Raw genomic sequence first — 6000 nt, forward strand, 5'->3', positions numbered from 1 at the left:
AAATCTTGGCGGTGAGAAAAAAAACTCAACGTTGAAAATGAAAACGAGAACCACCAAGATAGAAAAAGAGAAAGCCAAAAGGCCTGACGGAGAGACCAAAAGAAAAATGGAAAAATAAATAATAAATATATATATTTAGTATATCTATGCTACTCAAATGCTGCTCAAATAAATTTAGTATAAGGAGAAGAAAATTAGTAAAAGGAGAAGAAAATTAAAACAATAAAGAAAGCCGAAGGCCAAAAAAATAGAATAAACGTTGACAGGAAGGCAATGCACTTTGGACTAGAGAGCTGCACGGGAACGGGGATGACGGGAATCCCACGGGTTCCCCCTTTGGGTCACGGGGATCCCGTGGGGACGCCTCCGAGGGTCGCGGGGTTCCTGCGGGGTTGGATCGCAGTGCACTCGAGCCGCGAGGGTAGTCTCCTTCTCCTTACCTGCCCTGTCGCAGCACACAGCCGAACGGAAATCTTCCCGATGTCAGCGCTGACGTCGGAGGGAGGGCTTAAGCAAAGCCCTCCCTTCCTCCGATGTCAGCGCTGACATCAGGAAGACTTCCGGTCGGCTGTGTGCGGCAGGGCAGGTAGGGAGAAGGCAATGGCGTACGAAAGAGGGGGAGGGGGCGGTCCGCCCTGGAGAATGTGCACAGCCGGTCAGGTCCCCCGATCGACTGACAACAGGCCCGGCCGACAAATCTCCCTGCCCTGTAGCCGCAAATCTAAATTACCTCTTACAGCAGCTTCACTACTCCAGCTGCTGTAAGAAGGTAATTTAGATTCGCGACTACAGGACAGGGAGATTTGTCCGACTGGGCCTGTTCTGTTGTCGGTCGGGTGCAAAAGCGCCACAAAGGTGGAGGCAGGGAGGGAGGAAAGGTGGAGTGGAGAAGAAAAGACGCTTAAGGGGGGAGAAGGCCGCTGAAAGCACTGGGGAAAACAAAGGGGTGGAAAAAAACGCTGAAAGGACATGGGGTAAACGGGAGGAGGGGAGGGGAAGGACCCTGAAAGCACTGGGGAAGACAAAGGGGTGGAGAATGCCACTGAAAGGATATGGGGAAAACAGGGGTGGAGAAGGCCGCTGAAAGGACATGGGGAAGACAGAGGGGGGAGAAGGCCGCTGAAAGGACATGGGGAAGACAGAGGGGGGAGAAGGACGCTGAAAGGACATGGGGAAGGCAGAGGGGGGAGAAGGATGCTGCCTGACAGGACATGGGGAAGATGGTGGGGGAGAAGGACACTGAAAGGAAATGGGGAAGAGGGAATGGGAAGAAGACGCTGGCAGGGAAGAAGACAGAGGTGCCAGACTTTGGGGGGAGCGGAGGGAAAAAGATGGGTGCCAGACCAATTTGGGAGGGGGGAGAAAGGGAGAGGCACAGTAACAGAGCAAATGGAAGACATAGAGAGAAGAGAGGCAGTGGATGGAAGGAATTGAATGAGAACATGAAGAAAGCAGAAACCAGGCAATAAAGGTAGGAAAAAAATTCTTTTTTTTTTGCTTAAGGATAAAGTAGTATATTAGTTGTGTTGATAAAAATTTATAAACATTAGAGGCTCTGGTAGAAACCCGTTTACAAAGTATGTATTCTTCCCAATTAATATTTCCAAATTAATAGTCTTTTTGCTTATTTTTAAATGGGTTTCTACCAGAGCCTTTAATTCAGTAGCATAATTAAATGAAATAACTATTTCTGTAGTTTATAGGGACGGGCGGGGACGGAGGGGATTCCTCGCGGGGACGTAGGGGATTCCTCGCGGGGATGGGCGGGGACGGAGGGGATTCCTCGCGGGGACGGAAGGATTCCTCGTGGGGACGGGTGGGAGTCCTCACGGGGACGGGTGGGGATGGGTGGGACTTTGGCGGGGACGGGTGGGATTTCTGTCCCCGCGCAACTCTCTACTTTGGACAGAGTACTCCAAAAGAGTACTACTTTGCTCCGTGAAAAATGAACAACTAAGGTACCGTGAGCCAACATCAGTAGGGAAGGCACTCGCCCATGCACGGTGTAGGCAGTCACAAAGTTTCTAAAAACTTAAAGTGGCATTGCACTTTTACCACTGTGCTTACATGTGAGAGTATGCTGCCTGCTTGTCCTAGGATAATATATTTTATCTAGTTTGCCAAAATGGTATTTTAGAAATAATGCCCATGACTCTGGCAACTGTTTTTTTGTTGTTGTTGTTTCATTTCCTTATTATATCACAATCTTCCTTTTTAAAATTCATTTCCATAGCAGTAGTTTTCCTTAGTACTGTATCCTCCTTCCAATGATTATGACAAATTTGATCAGATGATAACTATTGTTAAGTGGTTCCATCACTTACCCCTTGCACCATCTCCTGTATTCTAATCTAATCTAATTTCCATCTTATATACCGGATCATTCCAGCAAGGACTCGAGCTGGTTAACAAAATTTAAAAGAATATAATATAAAACAATAAATTTAAAATAGCTTCCTTAGCTGCTCCATGAAGTAGTTATAAATGGCATGTAATGTTACCTTCCTAGGATGTCCTGATGAGACAATCACCCTAATCAATACTGGGGTAACTGAAATTGACTCCTTTGAAAGCTTCTTTCTGCATCCTCTCGCCCCTATGTAGGAAATCTTTGAGCCCTCTTCCTTTTTTAATACTTTGCCCTCTGTAGTCCCTGTCTTTAACTTCATGTCCTCCTCCTACACTGTGAATATCCTTTTGTTACCCATTCTAAGCTGTTGGGAGGACGGGATAGAAATCTAAATAAATAAATGTACTAGTTTTCCTAATTTTGTTTGCATTTCACTGTGGGCAGAAGTATACCCCTACTACTATACTCTTTCCCCTCACACATAGCATTTCTATCCTTAAAAATTCCATATTACATTCTCTCCTGTAGCATTTTTAGTTTATCCTGTTTGATTTAAAGCTACCCTTCCACCAATTCAATCCACGCTATAATATTGATACAATTTGTAACCTAGTGTCAATATCCATTGGCTATGCTTCCACCAAGTCTCTGAGAGGCCTATTGTGTCTATATTTTATCATGCAAAGGGTAATTCTATAAGAGGATGTGGACATTTATGTGTGTGTGTGCATTACACATGTAGGGTAGAATTCTTAGTTACATGTGCACATATATAAATATATGTCATTCTGTCTATGCGCTATTCTGTAAATGCATGCCTAACTTGCATATAAATTCCAACTGCAATCAACCCCCATCGCCCCCTAAAATTCTCCCGTCCTCCTGCACCCACTTCTCCATTCTTAACCTATACTTAAGCTGCTGTATAGTCTTTGTATTGTCCAAATGGATTCCACTGTGAATGTTCGCTTGAAACCTGTTCTGAGCTACTGAGAGGACGGGATAGAAATTGAATTAAATAAATAAATGGAAGGGGGGTGGGACTTCCAGCTATACATGTAACTTACACAGGAAGATTCCACATTTAGATGCCCTCATGCCATCTCTATGGCTGGTGTAATCACAGGTGTCTCAATGTTAGATAGACCAATGCTGAGGTTTGCTAGTATTTTATAGTGGAATCAAGGCACCTTGATTCCATTATAGAATAGGCTCCCATCGCTTGGGCTTAGAGCACCTAAACAGAAGTACCTAGTTACAGAATTTTCCCCTTAGTGACATACTTTTAATGCTTCAGTCTTATTTTTTAGATGCCTGGCATTCACATATATTCACAATTTTGCCTAACAGCTGATGGAAATAATTTGGATTCAATTCTCTCTCTCTGCTCTTTCTTTAAATATACATTTCAGCCTTCACTACAACCTCTGTATTGAAATATTCTAACTTCTGCATTTTATCACATCTGCACTATTTGCTTATAAGTGACTCATCTCTTCCCCCAGACTAAAAGCAGCTTTTAAACTATCTCCTTCATTAAAACATTAGTGCCAACAGCTGGTTGCACCCTAATTAAGGTAGGTCCATCTTTTTGGAATAGGATCTTCTTCCCCCTAACAAATCTGAAGCCCTTTTCCCTCTACCATTGTCTCATCCACATTTTGAAAGTCTGGGGCTCAGCCTGGCACTGGACTCCTGCCATAAAATGGAAAACCATTTCTGTGAATACTACCCTATGTTCAGAATTTCAACTTTCTGCATAAAATCTTAAATTTGGCTTCCAGAATGTCTCTGTTGTACTTTTCTCTCATTGTCACCCATATATTACATTACATTACATTAGTGATTTCTATTCCGCCATTACCTTGCGGTTCAAGGCGGATTACATTCAAACTAAAAACAAGAATTACATTCAAATTAAAAGGAATAGAATAAGCGATGACATAGAATTTTTTAAGGTAATAAACATTGGATAAAGAGTTACCAAAGGGAAGTGGAGATATTTAGGAGATAAGAATAGGGTAAATAGAGTGTTAGATATTGGGTTGGGATTGGTTGTGCTGGATAGGTTTTATGTGTTTTTTGAAGAGTATGGTTTTAATATCTCTCCTGAAGGCTTTGTAGTCTGAAGTCGAAGATAACAGAGTAGTGATTTGTCTGTCCAGTTTAGCTGCTTTGGAGGCTATTAGGTTGTCATAAAGTTTTTTTCATTTGACATCTTTGGATGATGGGTGAGAGAAAAGTGAGTGGGATCTTCTGTGTCTGATTGAGGAGGATTGATTTAGTCGACTATTCCAGTAGGTTGGTCCCTCTCCATTGAGAGCCTTGTAAAGTAAGCAGTAGAATTTGAAGTGTACTCTCGCTTCTATTGGAAGCCAGTGCAAGTCATGGTATGCCTCTGTGATATGGTCATATTTTTTTAGGAAATATATACCATGACAGAACTACTGTGTTTCCCCCAAAATAAGCCCTAGTTAAAATCAACCCCTGAAGCCCCCCCCCCCAAATGTCCCCAACACTCCCTGACTCTAGTGCTACCCGATTCACTGAAAAAAAAAATTGGACTCATTGATTCAGCAACCCCCCCACCCCAGTGAGACCTGACATACCTCTGCTCCAAGGCCTCCTAAAGCAGCAGAGGCGGCAGAAGCCTGGACGGGCTGCTTTGCAGGCATCCCTGCTGGAGCCTTTCCTCAGGATTTGTGGACAAATGCCCTGCCACGTACATAAGGTTACTAAATAGCCCCAGATTCTCCTGACTAGGTTGATCCAGTTCAGAGTTTATCCCATTGTAAGCAGTGACTTGAAATGCTGATTTTCTTAGGTAAAACAGAACTACAGTACGAGACTCTGTACCCTGCACACAACAGGGTACACACAAGACTGCATCAAGTTGCTCAGTCCTAGCATCCCACCCTCTCCAAACAAGGAAAATACAGTTGAGTCTGTAAATGTCAGCATAGAGCATCAGAAACCGTAGACCTCAGAGTATGCAAACAAGCCTAGCTCTTTGTCACTACACTTCCTGTTTTGTTTGTTTTATAAAATAACAAACACTTTAATTCTGCTTCCTTGCCTAATTTTTCTTTGCACTGCCAGTTCCCAATTCCTGCCCTGCTCCACTTCAGGTTGTGGACTCTCCCTGCAGATTATTATTTCTGATGTGATATCATCTCAGAGAAGATCCAAGTGCACACACTTACCTCAGCACTTTTTTTCCTGTGTGTCTGAGAACCTGAAATCACTCTGGGGGATGGAGGGAGCTTCTGTCCTCTTAGCAATCTCAAGCTGTTTACGAAAATAAAAAGAAGCAAGAAACCTTCCTAATCTAGCAAAAGGGAGATCTCTATTTTTAGCCAAATCCAGAGGAATAAGAACAGAGATTTCCACAAGATAGGGAAGGCGGAGACTGAGTGTTAACTCTTTATTCTACTCTCAGCACTTGGCTGGGACAATACAGTTGAAGGAAATTTTCTGTTGCCTTATGTTTCTGCGCCCTTGCTTTCAAGGTGGAATTATTGAAAGTCTCAAAGTCAAACGGGAGACTGGAGGGAAAAACATACGATTTACATTAATAAACAGCAATCCAGTAAACAGAGAGATGAAGTGCATTCACTTTCTAAAGAACTCTCCCTGCACGATCTGAGACT

At 43.2% G+C, this 6000-nt stretch overlaps 1 protein-coding gene across 1 annotated transcript in view; it reads right to left on the reverse strand.

Annotated features, from left to right (window-relative positions):
- The window catches only part of RDH5 (retinol dehydrogenase 5), a 42472-nt gene extending 36781 nt beyond the window's left edge, over positions 1–5691 (reverse strand). Inside the window, exon 1 of the mRNA XM_033939921.1 lies at positions 5554–5691. The gene's annotated coding sequence lies outside the window, so the exon portion shown is untranslated. The remainder of the gene's footprint in view (positions 1–5553) is intronic.
- Between the last annotated feature and the right edge of the window lie 309 nt (positions 5692–6000).

Source organism: Geotrypetes seraphini, chromosome 3 (genome assembly GCF_902459505.1).
Source record: "Geotrypetes seraphini chromosome 3, aGeoSer1.1, whole genome shotgun sequence".
Taxonomy (NCBI): domain Eukaryota; kingdom Metazoa; phylum Chordata; class Amphibia; order Gymnophiona; family Dermophiidae; genus Geotrypetes; species Geotrypetes seraphini.